This window comes from Gekko japonicus, unplaced genomic scaffold (assembly GCF_001447785.1).
Source record: "Gekko japonicus isolate JY-2015 unplaced genomic scaffold, Gekko_japonicus_V1.1 scaffold5, whole genome shotgun sequence".
In the NCBI taxonomy this organism is placed as follows: domain Eukaryota; kingdom Metazoa; phylum Chordata; class Lepidosauria; order Squamata; family Gekkonidae; genus Gekko; species Gekko japonicus.
The window spans coordinates 2886730-2906902 of NW_015168652.1; the positions used below are offsets into that span (position 1 = coordinate 2886730).

General features: G+C 39.3%; 1 protein-coding gene and 1 pseudogene across 3 annotated transcripts in view; both read left to right on the top strand.

Annotated features, from left to right (window-relative positions):
* PHTF2 (putative homeodomain transcription factor 2) overlaps positions 1 to 20173 on the top strand; it is a 144857-nt gene that overhangs the window by 4284 nt on the left and 120400 nt on the right. The window lies entirely within an intron of this gene.
* Positions 11425 to 12219, top strand: LOC107113724 (annotated as a pseudogene).

Sequence of the window (20173 nt, forward strand, 5' to 3'; positions counted from 1 at the left end):
CCCTCCACTGAGAAAATTGCCCATTTATACTCACTCTCTGTTTTCTATGAATTAGCCAATTTTTGATCCACAAAAGGACTTGTCCTTTTATCCCGTGACTCAGGTCTTTCAACACCCCTCCCGAAATCAGCGGTTCTGGAGTGGGCAAACACTTCTCATCTTCCACAGTGAAGACAGAGGCAAAAAATGCATTTAGCTTCTCAGCCATTTCCCTATCATCCCTCAGTACTCCTTTTACCCCTTGGTCATCCAAGGGCCCCACTGCCTCCCTGGCTGGTTTCCTGCTTCTTATTTGAAGAAAGTTTTATTGTTGGTCTTTACGTTTTTTGCTATATGCTCATATTCCCTTTTTGCCTGCCTGACCACAGACTTGCATTTTACTTGCCATACCCTGTGTTCCGTTTTATCAGCCTCACTGTGACTAGCTTTCCACTGCCTAAAGGAATCCTTTTTACCTTTTACAGCTTCCATTACTTTGTTTGTTAACCATGCAGGCTTTTTCCTATACCTATTTGTGCCTTTCCTAACCTGCAGAATATATATATATTTAACTTCTAGGTTTGTAGTTTTAAATAGTTTCCAAGCTTCCCCAATGGTTTTGACCCTTTCTACTTTTCCTTTCAGTTTCCTCCCCACATGTCCCCTCATATCAGAGAAGTTACCCCTTTTAAAGTTTAAGGTGGTTGTGTCAGTCTTTTTGGCCAATTCCCTATTTATACAAATGTTGAACTCAACAACATTATAATCACTGTTCCCAAAGGCATTCAAAGGCAGCCTGAAAAAGAGCAGCTGTGCATCCCCTGCAGAACCTAGACATTTTCCCCAGGGGGGTTCTCCATGCACCTGCATTTGTATTCTTCTGCCACTTTCACTCATTTCTGCAGAAGTTTTTGCTGTCTCAGGAGTGAAAACACAGTTTGTCCTCTGTTGTAGTGCAGCATCGGACTTCCCTGTTTCTGGGAATTCCTTTGCTGTACTACAAGAGGGGGCAAACTGTGTTTTTGCTCCTGGGACTGCAAAAACCAATGCAGAAACGAGCAGAAAGTGGTGGAGGAATACAAATGCAGGAGCATGGGAGAGCCGTTCCTGCAGAAAATGTCCTAGGATGGTCCCACAAGGCATGCACCTGTTCAGGCAGCTGATTCCACAGAATGGAGGCCTTTATCGAGAAGGCCCTCACCCTTGTTAACACAAGGTGAATAGTTCATGGACCACGGACCGTCAATGAATGCTGAGATAAAGATGGGGAGAATCATGCTGAGAGAGGTGGTCCCGAATGTATGACGGTCCCAAGGCATTTAGGTTTTAAAGATGAGTACCAACACTTTGACTTGGCACTGGAAACTAATTGGGAGCCAATGCAGCTGCTGTAGGATAGATGTTATATGTGCTGACCAGGACACTCCTGTCAGGAATCTGGCAGCTGTGTTCTGGACCACTCGCAGTTTCCGAAGCATCTTCAAAGGTAGCCCTACATAGAGTGCACTATAGTAGTCCAGTCTTGAGGTGATGGCTGCATAAATTACTGTGGCAAGGTCCTCCCGAGACAGATAGGGAGCCAGTTGGCAGGCCCCGTGTAGATGGTAAAACCTAGTCTTTGTCGCCGAGGACTCATGTTTATATTATAAAATAGTTAATCTAGGAGTAACAGTAATTCCACTTAGGAAAAAAAAAACTATTACAGTTCCATCAGTTCTTACAACTAATAGTGTTTTCAGTGTACCCAGCCTCAAATACATGCCTGATTCATTTGTTTGGGTTCAAGAGCAGTTGAATTCAAGACTGAACAATTCAATTTTTAAAGAAATCCTTTTAACAGAAGCTGATATTCTTCACCCACATTGGTCCTTTAATTTGCACCCTTCTGAACAAAGTTTGCATACTTGCAGCTCAATTATATGAATGTTTGTTTGAAAGTAAGTCCTGTGGAATTCAGTAGGGCTTTGGCCTTCATTAAATCTAGTTTGTGGGTTAGGAAAATCACAGTGTAGCAATTAGTACATTACTTACTTTCCTTTTCAGAACTCCTATGACTAGAACTTCCAGTTAATGGCAACATGCAGGCAGACGCATCTCCCAGACCTCCCGGGGATGTAATCTGCACACCAGCGTGTAGGAGGGGGTGCAACAGGTCGCAACCCCTCCAGAGCCTTGGCAAAAGACTCCTAGCCAGGGGGCTTTTGAGGGGCGACCTCTTCGATGGCGCGATGCCGGAGAATTGAGGCACTTCTCTGCCCAAAGGTCCTGCCGCTGAGTGACCGTATGGTACGAGTGCTGCTGACCGGGACAAGCATTGGAGATCAGGCGAAAAAAACGATGCCGAGCAAGGCCGGTTGGCCAACAACAAACTGTGAGTCGGGTTGAAGCGAGCATGAAGATGTAAATAGAAAGCTGCCCCCCTTAAAGAGTGACGGAAAGCGAGCGGGGGAGGGGCCCCTCCCAAACGTATAAACGAAACCACGGAATAAAGAGGGGGGAACGGAAAAATAAGCATTTAAATCTGTTTTGAGAGACTTACCAAAGCGCAGACAAGTGTTTGGGCGAATATCAGAGACTTTAGTAACTTTTTGTAAAGTAAACAAATCAAAAAAGATGGCGGGGAAGAAACCAGAGAAGGAAAAACTGTTGAAAGCGAAACTTGTGGGTAGTCCCCGAACGGAAGAGACTGCCGAGCTATCCAAACTGCTGGCAGATTCCTTGCGCCCTCCGCTGGATGAGACGAGTAATATCAAGCAACAACTGTCAGTAACTGGTCAGAGTTTGGCTTCACAGCAGTTGCAATTGACTCAATCTTTAAAAGCAATGGAGCAAATGGGAGAGAAGGTGAAGGAAATGGACGCCAACACTAAAAAAGTTAAGAAAAAGGTGCAAAAGCTGGAATTGAAACAAGCTACGGAAGAGTCAAAACCTTTACAGCTGCAAATGGAGAAAGCTAACTTGGTCCTACGGTTTCAAGGGGTCCTGGAAATTAAAGGAGAGAATCTGAAGCAACGGCTGAGTGAAGCAATAGCCCCATTGACAGATTTCACAGTGGAATACCTTTACAGCGAGATGGATGTGGTTTACAGGTCCTATTCCTCATACATCAAGAAAAATAATCTGCCTGGGGAAATAGTAGTCAGATTCTCGAAGAGACATTTGAGAGACTATTTTGAAAGCAACTTTGGGAATTCCCTTGAAAATTGGGGACAACAATATCAGGATTTTAAAAGAGATTCCATTTGACATAAGATGGAAGAGAAAGAACTATAAAGAGCTAATCCTTTTTCTACAAACAAATGGCATCAGTTACAGATGGCTAATTCCAGAAGGCGTCATTTTCAAACTACACGACAAAAAAGAAAAGATTGACTCCATTCTCAAAGCATGTGACTTTCTGCGAACACAGTTTGGGGAAACAGCTGAGGACGAGAAGGAAAAAAAGAAAGTAAATCTGATGGCGAGTTAGGCTTGGGGTCTTCAGACGACGACTCACCCTCTGAAAAGGGGGCGGCTGCAGCAAAAGCTCATGCAAATTGAGGATTAGAAAAGTTAAGAATAAGTAGCGGCTGAAGGACTCTGATTCGTGCCTGAAAATTCCGAAATAACTTTGGGATGCTCTGGGGGTTTCTTTAAGCAGTTAAATGGATAGTTAAAAGATAATTAACTAAGCATAACCGACTATGTTCATTGTTTTATTAGGTTTTTAAAATAGCATTGAGATAAGCTGATGTAATGATCTCCTACTCTTGGGTTTTTAGTTATTAGTGGGTCGTTTTTCTTTCTCCTTAGATGTAGTTCCTCTTCCTATATTTTCAGTTGTAGTTTTGAAAAAAACCAATAGAAAACTCCCCTTAGGGGGATGCAAAAAAACCCAAAATTCCTATGACTAGATGGTCTTGAGCAATGACTAAAATAAATATATCAAGATGGGTAGCTGTGTTGTTAGGATCTATATGAGAGCAAAGTTGGCATCTTGGTTTGTTGCAGACCTTGGTAGTACTAGAGTCCCTGTTACTGTTAAGTAGTTTATTAGAAAATATGCTGGTGAGAACTTCAGGTTTGGTGAGAAATGCTTCCAAATCAATGGCACAGTCATGGGCACCTGCATGTCTCAACAGTATGCCAACGTTTTCATGGCAGATGTAGAACAGCTAGATCCTAGCAACACCATTACTGGACCAAGCAACATCAGCCATGCCATCTCAGGTCCCTACTCCTGCTCATCCTCTAATGTGATTTATGCCATCATGTGTCAGCAATGCCCTTCCACCATCTACAATGGACAAACAGGCCAGTCCCTTTGACACAGACTTAATGGACATAAGTCTGACATCAGAAACCACAACATTAAAAAACAGTGGGGGAACATTTTAACCTTCCATGACATTCAGTTCCTGACCTAAAAGTAGCAGTTATCGTACAAAGAAATTTCAAAGGGAGATTAGAAAGACTGCTGAATTGCAACTGATAACAAAGCTTAAGACAATGCATCCACCTGGATTGAATCAAGACCTAGATTTCCTGTCTCATTACCAATGCTGATTTCTCCACACCTACTACTTCTCTGCATATCACACCTAATCCAATCAAACCTGCTATTATCATTTGCCTGCTAATGTCATTTGGCATCTGAAATCACTCCACTTTCCAATATATAGGACAGATGAACTCACATTCTAGCTGTGTCTGAAGAAGTGAGCAGTGACTCATAAAAGCTCATACCCTACCACAAATTTTGTTAGTCTTTTATATATATATATTTATATATATATATTTAGGAAATATTATTCCCTTGAACGAGGAGTATGTTAATAAATTTATTTATTTATTTATTTATATTTGGATTTATATCCCGCCCTACCCCGAAGGCTCAGGTGAGGTCCAATGGTTCCTAAAAATGGGTAACAATCTCACATTCCAGTATTTTGTGAGACAAGGGCAGAGATGATCTGAATATGGAATGTGATGGAATCAGCCCTGTAATACTTCAGAAGGGGTAGCATTAAGGCAAGCTAAAGTGAATGCCCTAATGTGGGTGGGAGGCTGTTCGGTGTCTCATGTATAATGGCAGAGCCTGAGGAGGTAAAATGTCAAAGAATTGACTTGAGTAGACTCTGCAAGAGTGAATCACCATATTGTTGAAATACAGCTCTGTAAGTCGATGCTGGACAAGCAAAAGGGTCTTTGCTATGCCTAGCAAAAAGAAATCTTTGATTGTAAGGCCTAGCTGCCTTAATCTAGCATCTACTGTCTTCATCCATTGAGAATGGTAAACATCTTGTTTAGGAAAGTACAGGTGACCTTTAGGTTCAGCTTCTGAAACAAAAATAATCCCTAGCTTTTACTTAAAAGTACTGAACCATGCTCTGGCTTCTAATGGCTTTTGACTGAGTTTGGCTCTGAGATGTAACGAGGGACTCCCAGTATCCGATGTATAAACTGATATAGGGGATGGTCAAAAGATTCTGAGACCACCAAAATCCAGAGAGTGACATATAAAGAAACTGGTGTATTAGTTTAGAGTTGAACACCTGCATTACACCTGGGATATATCTTCCTCCCCTTTTAAAGAAGAAGTGAGTCGTCCTTCCAGAAACAGGCAGGCTTAATCTTATTCAGAGAGCAATCTTGTGCTGATGAGATCAGGAATGGTTTGAAGAAAAAAAGAATCTTTAGGTAGCAGAAATTCCTGACTTTTTCAATGTCTGAATTTACTGTAGGTCATTTGGAAGGACCCAGGTTGTCATTTTTAGAGAAAATCAAGATTTTAGATTTGTTATAGTTTATTTGCTACTCCTCATTTAGGCAATAGTTTGATAAACATCTGAGGAGTCTCTTCAAGCCAATTTTGTTGTGGGAGATAAGAACTGAATCATTGGCTTACAGCAGCAAGGATATTTCTTTTGAAACTAAATCTGGGGGCATGGAACTCTGGAGAAAAAGTACTCAATATCAGGTCATTTTAAGATATGAATTAAAAAGAAGTGGAGCAAGCAGACAACCTTGCCTCACCCCTTCCCCACCCCAGTCGATGGTGAAACCCTCTGAAAGTTGTCCTTCACCTTGACTTTTATCCAATGGAATTTTTAAACATGAAGTTGTGGACCAGCATGATACTTACCATACCTTTTTAGAAGCACCCCACTTCAAAAGCACTTTGTCATGTAGCGTGAGTGGCTGCTGTTGGGGGCGGGGGGAACCATCAGCACCCTCTGAGTATATGGAACTAGTTGCACAGTTCATATATCCCAAACATTTTAGACATATTCAGAGAAGTAATACATACACAGCTGCAGCCTCACTTGTTTTGCTGTGATTCTTGAACCTCCAAACAGAGTAATTACTTTGTAAAATCTCACCTGAGTCCTGTGGCACCTGGAAAACTAAATGATTTATTGTGGCATGAGTCTTTAAGGTCTGTTTTGCTGCATCAAACTAATACAGCCACTCCTTTGGAATTTGCTTTGTAAAATAAATCACTTACTATATGTATAGCTTAATGCTCTGCATGCCTCTGACTGCTTTTAACAGTGCTTAAAAAGTCACTGATAGGATGAATGTCCTTTTAAACACAGAAGTTGTTTATTTAAAAATGATCATTTTTCAGCCATCTGAAAAATGATCCTGCTATTCTGTGAATTCTTAAAGTGGGAAGTGTTGATGAGTCAAAACAAAATTTGGAGAACAGTTTTTGAGCTGTATATGGGGCCGTTCTCTGTGAATTATATATTTACGAGCCTTACAAATGAACTTATCTGAAGAACAACCTATTACAGACCTGGTCATCTTCAAAGTTGGTATAATGTATGGTGCTTATGCAAGTAATGTTTTTGTGCTAGTGATGGGACTTACCTACTTTTCCAGAGAGAATTTTTAGAGTCAGAGAGATATACTGTTTAGGAGGGGTAGACTAGAACCATGGAGGTCTAGGGATGGGCACAAACTGAACCACAAAGCAAAATCCGTCACAAATTTACCCTGTTAGTGGTTCATGAACCAAAGTTCATGACAAATCTCCTGTCATAAACTTCCACGGACTTTTAAAGCTGTTTGTGGCGGTTTGTGGATAGAGCAGAAAGCAGGGGTTTAAAGGGACTCAGTGTCGCTTATATCCCTACTTTCTTTTCCCTGCAAAAGCCAAAAAACAGCTGAGTGGCAGGGAGCTCTTCCCTACCACTCAGCTGTTTTTACAGTTGTCTTCTGGAACCTCTTTAAGGTTTAAAGGGACTGCACGACAGCCTGAAACAGCTAAGCAGCGGGGAGCTAGGTGCTCCCCATCACTCAGCTGGTTTTTGGGCTTTCTGCAAACCCTGTTTAAAGGGTCTGCGCTCCCTTTCAATGGGGTTTATGGGGCCACATACCAGTTTGGTTAACAAATGAACCACCTGGTTCAGTGGTTTGGCCATGAACCACATTTTCCCAGTTCATGCCCATTCCTACAGAGGTCTAAGTTCAAATTTCTGCTTGCCATAAAACTTATTGGAAGACCTTGGACCAGTCATTCTTTTTAGCCTAACCTATCTTACAGATCAGTTGTGAGGATAACATAGAGGAGATAGATGTACGCCACCTTGATCTCCTTGAAAGAAGGGTGGGATAAAAAAGGAAGTAAATAAATATATGCAAATCCTGGAAGATATGTGTACATATTCTGATTTTGGGTGGTTCTTCTCCATAAAGATACTGCCTTAGGTGTCTTTATTTGTAGGTATATCCTATTGACCGCAGTATGGTTTACCAGTGAGCTGGATCATTTGCCAATTTCATATGCATACAGCTGTTACCTGCAATATGATGGCAATACAGTGAGATGTTTTGACCTTGTTTGGCACTAAGGTCCAGTACACAGTGCTAAATAAATGTTGACTGGGGTAATGAATTCTTCCTGCATGTTTATGAAAAAATGCTACTATAAGAACTTTTAAAACTGTTGGAATTTTTCTTTAGATTGCCAGTCTTAATTCTGATTTCTCTTTAAAATTGTCTCAGAACTTTTTGTTGCATTACGTTGTTTATTGAAGACTGTGCTGTTAAATTATACTATTTAACTTGTTTCTTTTATCTGTTCTTACACTAATTAATTATTTAGTAGCTCTACAGAAAATTGTTTTATATTGTTCTAAGCATGATCAGTTAATTTTGCAAGAGTTCATATGCTAAGTAAAAACAGCCTACCAACTATATTTACAGTGTAGGTTGGCATCCAGTAGCACCCTTAGAGATTAACAAGAGTTTCAGTGTATAAGCTTTTGAGAGTCAAACTCCCTTTGTCAGACAGGATCTCTGAGTCTTTTCATCACAGTCAGAAGGTGGGAGGAGTGTTATAAAGAACAGTTGTAATGGATATTGTAATCAGTTTCATTAAGGCAGAGGGGAAATGCTTGGGGGCAGAAAATTAGCATCTGTAGTAAGATAAGAATCCTGTCCCTATTCAGCCATGGTGGGATCATTGTTCTCAACCTGTGAATTAACTCAAGTTTAGCAATATTATGTTGTGTTTTCCCCTTGAAGTTTTCCAGTTGATGACTGCCACTATAGGTCAGCAATGGAATGACCTGGAAGATTAAAATGTTCTCCCACTATTTTTAAGTGTTGTGTTTTTTAATGTCAGATTTACTTCCAGGTGTGTAGCTGTGTTTGTCTGAAGCAGCAGAACAAAGTTTGAGTCCAGTGGTACCTTTAAGACCAACAAAGTTTTATCCAAGGTATGAGCTTTTGTGTGCATGTGCACTTCTTCAGATACAATGAAATGAATTCCAGTCCATATATATATATATGTAGAGGGTGAGTGGTAAATTAGCATACAACATAATGAAGATGTTTAACAGATTCAGGAATAACAAGCTTAGTTTATATGGTTACCATTTGTTTGGATTCAGTTTGGGGGGGTGAATAGTGAAGGAAATAGGTATGTCTAAATTGGAGATTGATATACCCTTAATTATGGAATGCTGAGAGTAATTAACTGAGACCCTGCCATTATGCTCTATCCATCTCCTCTCAAGCATGGAGGCTACCTTACAGTATCATCTTCTTTGAAGTGGGGCCGTTGGCTGTGTAGAGTTATCTACCCTGTCCCCAGACCAGGGAAATACATTTCATTCTACTGTACCAAATTACATTACATTCTCCTGTTCGTTATGTTACAGTACAGTCTACTATTCTAATGTATTATTCCAAATAAGAGATAAAATAAAAAGGACATATGGTCCTTCTGGGGGATTGGTGAGAATACAGATGTAAGGGCTGAATGAGGTTAGCATATGTAGTGAAATAAGAAACCAATATCCTTGTTAAGTCCTGGGGATTCCATTGTTCTGAGCATTGTAATAACTTGCATTTACTTGCATTTATTCTTTTGTGTAGGGGCTGACCTGTTTGTCTGCTGTAAAGAATGGAAGGGCATTGCTGACATTTGATGGCATATGTAACGCTGGAAGATGAGCAAGTGAATGAACCTGAGATGGTATGGCTTGGTGTTAGGCCTAGTTATTGTGTTGTCAGAGTGGATATGGGGACAGAGTTGGCATCTTGGTTTGTTGCAGGGCCTATGTCCATGTTTGAGAGGTTGCTGTGTAAGATTAGGAGGCTCTCTGTAGGCAAGAAAAGGCTAGTCACCCAATGCTTGTGAGAGAGGAGTATCATTGTCCAGCATAGGTTATAAGTTGTTAATGATGCAGTGAACTGGTTTGAGCTGAAAGCTGTATATGACCACCAGTGGTGTTCTGTTATGTTGTTTGGGTCTTTCTTGTAGTAGGTTATCTCTTTGTATCATTCTGCCTTTGTTAATCTATTTACTGTATCAGGTGTGTATTGTAATTCCAAGAATATCTGTTGTAAATCTTGCAGGTGAGAATCTGTCTGAGAGATTGGAGCAGTTGTGGATGTAGATAGAGATCGGCTGTAGACAATGGATCATTTGGTGTGTTTAGGATGGTGTAGATGTTGAACTCATTTGTTATGAGGGCTGGATATATGACATAAATATCACTTTGTCCAGCCGGGCCATGGGTGCCATAAAATGTAATGCCAGGTACCGGATATATAAACTATATAAAGGACAGCAGCTCATAAGCTCGGAGTTGTTGTATCCTCACTGCAAGGCACCATGGACTGGGAGGGGGTGTAAAGGAAAACCCATATGGGTGGACTGGAGAGCCAGCGGTGCAACAATAGGCAGACACTCCCACTTTGCTTGACTGCTGCAGACAAGGTTGTTCCACCATGCTGATGCCACAGTTGGAGTGGCTCCTCCCACTCCCCTTGAGCAGTCTCCTATTCCCTCCCTTGCACTAGTTGCTCGCGGGCCACATAAGAGCCCTGGATGGGCCGGTTCCGGGCCCCAAGCCTTATGTTTGACACCCCTGGTGTAGAATGTTTGGTCATCTGTAGGTTTCCAGTAAGTGGTTTTTATGCTTCCAATATGTATTTGTACAGTGGTGTCTAGAAAGTGTATTTCTTGCATGATAAGAGGTGTGTGCATAATAATGATGAATTAGAGGAGAGTAAGGAAGTGAACATGCCTGCTTAAATAAAAGGTGAAGCTGTAGCTTCTGCAAGCACAGCATTTCCTTTCATAGGCCTGCTGGCAGAGACCACTGGAAAGTAATGGGAAATCCTGCTTTTCACTAACCTTATGGGTGAATGATTTTATTTATTGCAGTAGAGACTTGTCACAGAAAAGGACTCCACTGTGTTCTTAATATGTAAGAGTTTATCCTTGAAACTCTAATACAGTTTCTTATATATTTTTACGTATTAACAAACATGGTATATTTTCTGCAGTTAGTATCTCTGAATTTAAGTTATCAAGTGTATGTGGTTGATGATTACTTCATATTTTATAAATACTATAAATACTGCTGGGGTTCAGTAGCTCTGCAGTTCTGATCTGGAGGAGGAGAGAATATCCTTGACTGATAGCTAGCTGTTTTCATCAGTTTTTTGAGGCAGGGACTAACTTGCAGTATCTGTCTGCACTGGTGAGAGGCACCATCCGCCCCCAGTCCATTTACTCCCTTGGCAAGGAATGCAGAGATTTTCAGGGAGCTGTATGCGTCAACAGTCCCACACTAGAAATTCTTCTTTTTCTTTTACTGCTTCATTTTTCAGCCCTTCTTTCTCTCTTCATCTCTGCCTACCAGGATTAAAACTAACCCAACTCTTGTGATGCACATGATATAGTTATTCAGCTTTGGTAATGTTGCAGCACTGTTCCTCCCAGGAGGCATCAGATGCAGCTGACTGTTCCTTCAGGGAGGAGCTGCATCTTAATACACCTCAGCCTAGGTGCAGGAGGATCCTGCAGCAACTAGTGGACATGAAAGGAAGGGGATATATCAGGACAAGAGCACCAATCTAAACACCTGTTTTCCTGAGAAGATCTGTCCTGCTTGATCAAAAAGTTGATGAAAGTTGCTCTTTGGTTTCTGGTGTGGCGCTATGGCAGTCAGCAAGAACAAGTGCCCCACAAAAGGAGGCAAGAAAGGTGCTAAGAAAAAAGTGGTTGATCCCTTTTCAAAGAAGGACTGATATGATGTCAGGGCACCAGCAATGTTCAATATTTGAAACATCGGCAAGACACTGGTCACCAGGACCCAGGGAACAAAAATTGCCTCCAATGGACTTCAGGGCTGTGTGTTTGAAGTAAGTCTCACTGACTTACAGAATGATGACGTTGCTTTCCTTAAATTCCAACTGATTACAGAGGATGTGCAAGGAAAAAACTGCCTGACAAATTTCCACGGCATGGATCTTACATGTGACAACATTTATTCAGTGGTCAAAAAGTGGCAGACAATGATTGAAGCCCAAGTTGATGTCAAAACCACTGATGGGTATCTTCTACACCTTTTCTGTGTTGGCTTCAACAAGAAAAGAAACAACCAGATTAGCAAGACTTCCTATGCCCGGCATTAACAAGTCCAGCAAATTCGGAAGAAAAGGGTAGATATCATGACATGAGAAGTACAAGCAAATGACCTGAAAGAAGTTGTCAGTAAGTTGATCCCAGACAGCATTGGTAAAGACACAGAGAAAGTGTGTCAGTCAATCTATCCCCTTCATGATGTCTGTGTTCAGAAAGTCAAGATGTTTAAGAAAGCCAGGGTTGAATTGGGCAAGTTGATGGAGCTGCATGGTGAAGCTGGTGGTGTTGGCAAGCTATCAGGTGATGAAACTGGTACAAAGGTAGAACGAACTGATGGGTATGAGCCTCCTGTGCAAGAGTCTGTCTAAAGCTGGATACAAAAATCAAAGTTAGTATAAAAAAAGTTGATGAAGCATACTTCATGTCAGGGAATTTGAGCTGGTGGGAGCACCTTCAAGAATATCACTTCCATTCACTTCCATAGACCACTGAGTCAGGGGTCTTCCTCCCAACAGAGTTGCTACAACATCCATATCTGCTTGCTGAAATAACTGATGCATATAGACACAGTAAATCAGCTCCTCATGATCAATGTAATAGTGCCAGTGCTATCACGAGAATAGCTCTTGTTTATGCTTTTGATCATGCTTGGAGCAACTGAGATGGCCCTTCCCCTGGTGACAGCTAACCAAGGCATCCTGGGGCTGGGCACCTGCAAGAGGCCGCTAGAGGATGACCAAAGGGAGCGTAGTGGATTGCAGTGAGATGGAGCATAATGTGGAGGACACTGGATCAATCTCTAAGTGAAGGTCTTTCCAGGTCAGGAATATTATACAAATAGTAATTACTTACCTGTCAGGGGAGACACCTTGATCACATTATACAAATAGTAATAGATATAATCCTCCATGATTGGAGAACCCACTAGCAAGACCTGCATGTCCAAGTCTAGTACTCCCAAAGGTAGAGTCAGCACAATGCCAGCTGGGAAGAGTTATGGTTAGTCCAGATAGTTCTTCCCTTATGTTCTTTATGTCAGTGTGACAAACATGCCTGTAAACAGGTTGGGGAGGAGGGTGAGGACAAGATCCAAGACATTTGGAGTAAAGGAGTAATTAAACTGGACCTTAACTCATTAAATATAGGGCACCCCATAATCATATGCTCAATAGTATCAACTTTTTCAGATGAATATCTGCATATTTTATTTATATATGGCACTTTTTTATATCTGCCCTCCAAGACTGCTGATGGAAGAGAATTCATTCTGGCCAAAGTAAAAGCTCTTCTGAGCTTTGGTATTGTCAACTGATAAAAGTGTTTTGGCAGTTGCATCAGGAGGGTAATACCTAAATAAGACACTGAGCACACCCTGCGGGCCGTGACAGATTTGCTGTTAATATCCAATTTCTTAACATGCATATGCTAGTAAAAGTCCAAGGAGGGTAGACCCTCCCTCAGATTTTAAGGTCTTAACTTTCAAAAGAAATGCTTTAATCCATGCCTTAGCCTCCATTGATGATTTGCCCAATTCAACTCTCAGTGCTGTACCTGAAACACATCTGTGGGTAGCCAATATGCGTCAGGAAAAAATCATATTGAATAGAATCTATTCTCTCAGAGACAGCATCTATCCCAATTTTTGCACCATATAAGTACTGATTTGTTACTTTAGCATTTTATTATGCTGTTTGGTTAATATTTGGATACATAACTAGTTTATGAATAATTTATTGAGAAATTCAGTAGTATTATAAAAGGTAATTTGTTGTTACTATTATTTAATACTATTTAATTTAAAGTAGATGTGTATAACATGTTTACATTTTTATAAAATAAGGGGAGGGGGAGGAGGGGAAACAGTTTGTATTATTTTTTCTATTCTTTGTTCATGGTGTTCATACTCCCTGTATAATAGTTAGGTTTCTGGACAGGGAGGACTTTTTTTCTCCCTGAGCCCAGTTGCATATAGGGCCTTGTGAAACCAGCCCTGAGTTTGGGGCTTGAATTATTGTTTGTCTATATAAAAATTAAGTTTGTTAAAAGTTGGAATGAGAGTTCAATGTTCTTTGTTTAGATGTACTACTGTGAAGAAACACTTAGATATGCTATTATGGCAGTGTATTTTAAAGACTTTCTCTAGGTTAAAGTATATTGTAATTCAAATTTATTCAAAGTTTATAGATAACATATTTTAAAGCATGTACGTGGAACTGTAGGGACTTGAATCACCCAATCAAACTCAAAAGAATATCAAAGGAGAGATCTAATTTTCTTTTTTTAAAGAAATCCATTACAGAACAAAAGTAACAGGTCATCAGAGTCCATTGATCTTTTAAATCTGGAAAGACCAGGGCTGATACACTATGAGCGCTTCATACTTTCATACAAATCGAATCCTGTCATATATGTTTGCACATGCCTCTAGGTATTCTATTCTAGGGATTAGGATTCAAAGGAATTCCAGAAATTATTTAACTCAGAGGGTAGTTCCAATGACAAGGACTGAAGGTCTTGAAAAGGCTATTAAAAATCAAATCCAGAAGGTGGCAGTGGAATCTGCAAATCCTCTTACTTTATTGGATCAACCAGTCCCACCTACTCTGCCGTCACCTGTGAAGGTGTCTGGCATAAAGACTCTTAACCCTTCTATTGTTACAAAACAACAATCTCGACCAAACTCTGAGCACCTGACAGATAAGATTAATTTGGATTTAAATTGGCCAGAAGATGAGGTAGAAATCTCCTGTCCTCCTTCGATATTTTATTGTTGTGCAATCAAGATTCCTTGATAAACTGACTAGAACTTCTGGCGTCCTTTGAAGAATCTAAAACAGACCTCCTTTGCCAGGGAACAGTTTGTGAGTCTTTGTCATGTCACCCCCAAACCACCAAGGAAGACCCAGGAGGAAGGGGAACTTCCTCTTTTCAAGGCTGATCGACCCCCGCTGGAACCAATTGTAGTAATAAGTAAAGGGAGTACTAAATTAAACCCGATTGTCCCTTCAAACGACCCTGAACTATGCATGATAGTCAATGAAGCCCCAATAAATACAGAATGCAACACCTCAAAACAAATACTGAACAAAGCATCTGAAGCATGACGGTCTCTGAAACATCAGGCAATGGCTGTTCTTCTTCAACTAGGCTCCAAAGTGTTCTTAGTGGTTAATATATACCTTCCTCCACAATAAAGAAAACTGAACATTACAATGGCCTGGACTGATCTGAAACATTATATTGAAGATCTTTTAATAGATAATCCAGTAGGTCAAGTCCTTTTAGGAGGTGACTTCAACTCCAGAATTGAACTGAATGATTATTTTCTTCATGCTAAATATAAAGTACCTACAGTCGACCAGGAGGAAGAACAGATTTACACCTATTACCCACGTTCCTCCAAAGACAGCAAGGCAAACTATGCCCGTTTCGGTCTTGCAAGAATGGCCAAAAGATTAAATCTCTTTACATTGAATGGCTCTACCTCTGGGGATCACCCTGGGGATTTCTTATTCATGGCGGGAATAAGGTACAGCACTATTGACTGTGTTAGTCAGTGAGAACTTATTACCCCTTGTTAAAAAATCTCCAGGTTCTTCTTGAATCAGAGGGTGATCATCTACCTCTCCTACTTCATTTGATTCCACCGACTCAGCAGACACATCTTAAAATCTAGTCTGGGACATATATGCCAATTGAGCAAGTGGGATGTTGTGCCAAATGGATGGCCCAACTCGAGCAGAGGCCGAAGGTGATTCTGGCAGATAATATTATTCTAGACTGTCGAGCAGCCATTATGAAAAACTCCTCAGGTAGGGAACCTTTAATCTCCTATGACAACCTACTTTGGATATTGAAGCCTTTATTGGTTCAAGGTGCTGGCTTACAATAAAAGGAAGTGAATAAGCATTCCAAACAACGGTTTGACGACTGTTTGGAAGCTAAAAAAGCACTTACTTCAGCTTTCTACACATATAAGATCGCTTCTGGATTAGCTGCCCCGAAACGTCATCATCATTTTTTAGTCCTAAAGAAATCTTATAAACAGACTATGGCCTTGAAGAAGAAAGCTGACATAAAGGCAACGTGGGTCCCCTTAATGCAGGAAGCTAAAGGAGGGGGGAAAACCTCTTAAATTTTCTGGAAACTGACATCTAAATACTCGTTTAAGGAGGCCTCTCCCTTAGACTTATTAATCATGGCTCATACTTGGGAAGCTTATTTTTGGAAGATACATGCTGAGGTCCCCCAAGAATTTCTTCTGCAGAAGATAGATGACGTACTGAAATGGCCTCCTGTCTTTATAAATGAGGTTAAGTTGCTTATAAACCAATTTAAGAGAGGAAAAGCTCCTAGCATTGATAATATTCCTCCTGAACTTTTAAAAAAATAACATCGAATGGTGGGCCCCTCCTCCGGCCTTTCTCTTTACATATATCAGCTCCTCAGGGCGTATTCCAGAGGACTGGAGCCAGATGATTATAATTCTGTGTTTTAAGAAAGGTAGAAGGGATGATCCAGCTAGTTATAGACCAATCAGTTTGCTCAGTATTATCGGTAAACTTTATGCCAGCCATCTTTTAGATAAATTTAAATGTTGGATTGATCAAGAAAATTGATTGGTAGAAGAGCAAGCTGGATTTAGGGAGGGAAGATATAGAAAGACTCCTATGTCAGTGAGGGTTTGCTGAACATGTTTTTCTTCACTGCTGGTTCTATCAGGAAATTCATGCAAAGTTTATTTTTCATTTACTCACAAGGTATCTGGGCGGCTCCAACCCTGAGTTTACTAGGATGCTTCTTATAGGAGCCAATCCACGGATTACAGCTCTTAGCACAAAGTTTTTGGCTGCGGCTTGCAAAATTTGCCAAGAAATGTGTCATGTTACATAATAGAATTTTAACAATAACAATTATTTTAACTTGTGATATTGTATATTTATACATTATATATATATTCAATATATTGGATTACTTCCCTGTAATTGTGTAATGCCTCTGTACTATTCTCATGCGATTTATGGTGACACATGACTTATGGCAGAAAGAAAACCTTACAAAAATTAGATGTATTAAGAAAAAAGTTGGAATTTTTAGAGACCTCACAAATTTAAAGAAATCTGTTATACATAAAACAAATTCCTAATGAAAAAACCAAAATCAATGAGATGCCTATCCTGGAGAGTCCCGCAAAAAAGTTCATCCTGTTTGGTACACACAATAAAAAAAACTCTGAAGGGAAAATATTTACTTCTTTCAAGAATATAGTTCAATAGTTTTTTTAATAGTTTCAGGAATTATATAAACTTGGTGAACCTTCAGAAGCCAGTATAAAAAGTTATGTACAATCTATTAATTCTAACACTAAACTTATAGAAGACCATTGGTGTTTTATAGAACAACCCATAACTACAAATGAAATATCTGAAGCAATTCAACAGCTAAAAAGCAATAAGATACCTGGAAGGGATGGTTTACCAATACAGTTTTATAAAAAATGTAGAAGTCAATTACTGGAACCTTTAACTGAGACGTGTAACTACATACTGGAAAGTGGCATAATGCTTAACACCTGGAGTGAAGCGAAAGTCATCCTGATATCTAAAACAGGTAAAGATTGTGCTAGAATTGAGTCTTATAATCCAATATCTATTTTAAATCACGATGCAAAGATTTTTTTTCTTCTGTATTAGGAACTAGATTAAACAAAATTATAGCCCATTATATTCATTAGGATCAACCTGAACTCATTCCTGGAAGATGTTTAACTGATTATAAGACGATCCCTAAACATCATTAGTTATTGTAAATCCAAGCAATTACAATTGGTCATATTAGCCTTAGACGCCAAAAAGGCTTTCAACAAAGTGGAAATTATTTATTTTTAGAAAGTATTGAAACATATGGCCCTAGATTTCTATACGCTGTATCAGTGTTGTATAAGTCTCCCCTAGCTCAAATTTGTAAATGCGTTCTGATCCAATGAATTAAATTTACAAACCCTTATGGGTTCCCTGCTTTCTCCCATTTATTTGCAATTTCAATTGAGCCCCTAACAACAACCCTACATCAGGAAATAGTTATAAAAGGAATCCGTACTGACTCAACACAACACAAATTGACTTTACTTGTAGACAATATTGTACGTTATATAAGTGACCCAGTGCACTCCTTAAGTAAATTGTTGCACCATATTGATAACTTTAGCTTGATATCTGGTTTTACTATAAATTATTTGAGAATTGAATTATACCATATTTGTATCCAAGCAAGTACACATCAACAAATTTTGAACTGCCTTTAAATTCAAATGGGTATCCAAACTATGGGGACACCTGGGTATTAATATACCTATTAATTTGAGAGACCTTTATAGTCATTATTATAATTATAATTATAAAACAAATCAACAATACCCTAATTTAATGGAATAAATAAAATTTCGTATGGATGGAAAAGGTAGAACTGATTAAATCTGTAGTTTGATCAGAGTTTCTATTTCTATGCCAGAATCTTCCTATAAAATTTTCTTGGAATGACTTAAATCAGTGGCACTTAAAATTACATAAATTTGTTTGGGCTAATAAGAAACCAGGATTAATTTTTTTTTAATTGACTAGACCTTTAGAATTTGGTGGAGTAGGTTTCTGTAATCCAAGGCTTTATTATGAAGCCACACAACTTAAAAACATCATACACTATTCATCTCAAAATGTTGAGAAAACATGGTTTCAGATTGACCAAACCTGCTCCTCTTACCGTTTATTACAGGAAACCGTATGGAATAAGCCCACTGAGAGGTCTAAATTCATTCTAGCTAATCCTTATCTAAGTACCACCTTATACTTCTGGGATTGAAAGAGAAATATATTGGCCCCAGGCTTCTCCCGGTTAGCAGCATTTTTGGGACAACAGTGGTTTGCTCCAAGTAGCACCATAGATACTTATGTTCAATGGAGCAAAAATGGGTTATTTAGATGTTGTGACATTTTTCATCAGGGACAGTTATGGTCTAAAACTAAACTAAAACAGAAATACAATTTTGTAACCCCTCAGTTCCAGTATCATCAGATTCACCATATGATTTATATAACTCAGGACTCCATACTCTGCTTAATAAGAGCTGGCTAAATTTGAATATCTTTTGAAATCTGATTTGACTGGTATGAAGGGCTTGATTTATAAATTTATAAATTATTAAGCTGAATACATTGGACAAGCATGCCTAGTTGTCAGAAAGCATGGCAAAAAGATTGTGACAGTATCATTGACAAACACCAGTGGAGCCTTGTCTGGTCTTCCAATACATATATCTCAAAATTTCTAAACATTTGTTTGCAAGCTTATAAAATGTACACCAGATGCTATATCAGTTGGAAACCCACAATGTTGGAAAGGCTGTGGAAACACAGGCACGTTCATCCATTGTTGGTGGGCGTGCCCTAAAATTCAATCTTTTGGGGATGAAATTCTCAAATACATAAAGGATATTACTAATAATACAGTATCAAGAAACCCAGAAGTTATTTTGCTGAATCTGTGGCCTAAAAACTCAATTCCAAAATTTACAAAAAAACCCCCTCATTGTAATACTATTAACCACAGCCAAAACTTTATTAGCCCCAAAATGGAAATCAGATGGGACTCCCACAGTTAGACAATGATTTTTGAAAATATGGGAGTTTATAGTTATGGACAAAATATCGGACCGGTTGTTGCTTGCTGAAAGCCCTACCTTCCAGTCATACATTATGGAAAAATGGTTCTCCTTTTTTATTTATATATCTAACATTTTTACAAAATAAAATGGTTTACCTAGTAAATGTTCATTTTTCTCTCTATTAATGACTTTGTTGCACAGTGTACCCCTCTTCACAGTTTAATTATGTTTGTTAAGATTTAAATATTTATATATTCTATTCTTAAATGTTAATGTTATTTATAACATTAATAAAAATTAATTTTTAAAACCAAATAAACTACAAACATTAAGCCCTAATAAATTTTCCTATGGCTATTAAAAAAAACCAACACAAAAAGGGAAAATAATAAATATTGTGTGGATTCAGAATATCTAAGATGATAATTGGTTTCTCAGTATTCTTATTTAGCCTGTTAGATATAGTAGGGGTTTTTTTTTGTTTGAGCATATTGTCTTGCTTGTCAAGTGCAGTGGGCCACAAGTGCTCTTGACCACCACCCTATTGTTTCTGTTTTCTCCTCTCTTGATACAGCTGACTGAACTGCTCTTAGGTCATGGTGAGCCGCTTGTACTCTCGTGAATGAGTAAGCTGCCTGACCCTTGCAGCAACCAAAAGTGTG